The sequence below is a fragment of the Pteropus vampyrus genome, unplaced genomic scaffold (assembly GCF_000151845.1).
Source record: "Pteropus vampyrus isolate Shadow unplaced genomic scaffold, Pvam_2.0 Scaffold207, whole genome shotgun sequence".
Lineage (NCBI taxonomy): Eukaryota > Metazoa > Chordata > Mammalia > Chiroptera > Pteropodidae > Pteropus > Pteropus vampyrus.
Genome location: NW_011888988.1, coordinates 2,201,292 through 2,202,975, shown reverse-complemented (window position 1 = coordinate 2,202,975; position 1,684 = coordinate 2,201,292). Strand labels below are relative to the sequence as shown.

General features: G+C 37.2%; 1 long non-coding RNA gene across 1 annotated transcript in view; it reads left to right on the top strand.

Moving 5' to 3' along the window:
- Nucleotides 1-696, top strand: part of LOC105300305 — a 3,690-nt gene extending 2,994 nt beyond the window's left edge. The window contains exon 2 of the long non-coding RNA XR_896592.2: nucleotides 385-696. This is a non-coding gene — a long non-coding RNA (uncharacterized LOC105300305). The remainder of the gene's footprint in view (nucleotides 1-384) is intronic.
- Nucleotides 697-1,684: the final 988 nt, after the last annotated feature.

The window sequence follows — 1,684 nt, the reverse complement described above, 5'->3', positions numbered from 1 at the left end:
CTGCAACTTCAATTGGCAACACTTTCTGGGTGGGGAGCCTCGAGGGAAAACCTCCAGGAAATAAAAATGTAATAAAGGAGGTTGTCCTTGGTTAAGAGAATGTAATTTAAACCACCCCGGAATCACATTATTTTGCAAATAGTAAGTTTCTCCTATGTTGGGCTCAATTGGAGTGTTTTTTGAAACATTAATTCATAACTTCTGTCTAGGGACCCCTCTGGAGTCGAGATGGGTCATTTCAGGTGTAATGAACGCAGAGGCTTGGATGGCATAGACCTAATAAAATCGGGGGGAAGGCACCTGCACACGGGTGTTACAAAGACTATAATGTTTGTTTACTGCTACTATGCCAGATGTGCTAAATATAACACTTCTTTAAAACAGTGATCCTCCGACTGTGAAAAACCAAACCTCTGGCTGCCTGGCTCCCTAGGAATCAAGGAGAGGCACAGACTGAAAATCAGGGAGGAAAGGAAACGAGATCGAGGATGAGGATTAGCATCTGCAAATTGAACTCTATCTAATTTGCATGTTTATTTCTTAGAATTGTAATTAAATTTGTGTAATAAATGTTTTCCATTTCATTTGTACACTTAAAATTTGGGTGACTGACATGCAGTTAAGTGAATTTTTTAAAAAGCAAATGTAGTTTATTCAATAAAGCAGCAAACAAATATTAAACATAATTAGAACTAATCTGCTTTGAAGGTATTTTTGTTGAACTTTGTACATTAAAGACTCTCAGAGGTTTTAAGAGTATTAGGAAGCCGAGAGAAGGCAATTATGCTGAAAACAGACTAACTTAACAGACTTCCAGGAGCATTATTTCATTTTTTTTCCAAAAGACTTTTCAGGGTTGCATGCCTAAAATTGAGAGTGGGGCATTCATCTTGGCTTTATTCTGAATCATATTAAATTGTATTGGCTCATGCACGATATAGGCTATTATGATGATAATTTAAGAACTGTAAAGATGCTACTTTACAATCAATGGATGTTGCATACCCAGGTTATGGGTAGAATATAATTTTCATTTGGGTGGGGGAGGAGGGCAAGCAAAGGCACAAGGGCCATTTAAAGTAGTGCAAGTACTTGGAAATCTAAATCAGTATCTAAAAGTGGTTAGTGCCTAACTCAAATAAAGAACTAAATGTGAGGGCTCGGAGGCATGGCTTATTATTGTTTTTATCTCCCTATATTAAAGTTTTATAGCATTTAAAGGACTATGGAGAAATCCCCACATACACTTGGCTGTGTCAAAATACATAAAACCAAAAGGAGTAAATTAAGCATAAAATTGAGAAGTAACATGAGATGAAGTATCAGCATGGGTTGCATTGGCATCTTTGGAGCTTTGGCTCTAAGAAATGAGCCTTCTGGGAAATTGGCATTGCCCTTGGGTGGGGAGAATTCTTGGCTTTAATGTTACAACGTAATGACATCACAACACAAATATGAAATCATTGTACTTCACAGCACACTTGTGGTTCTGAGTATGAACTTCACCCTATCCTGTGCAGGTACGTTATGTTAACATGTTTTACTGACAGTTTTTCCTGTCCTACCTTTAATCTCAAGTTTAATGTTTTCTGAGATTCAGTGCCCGAACGTTGACAATGTGAACCAGTGTCTACATATAGAAAAGGCAGTCAAACATCCATGGATTAAGAAATATTATTTAAAA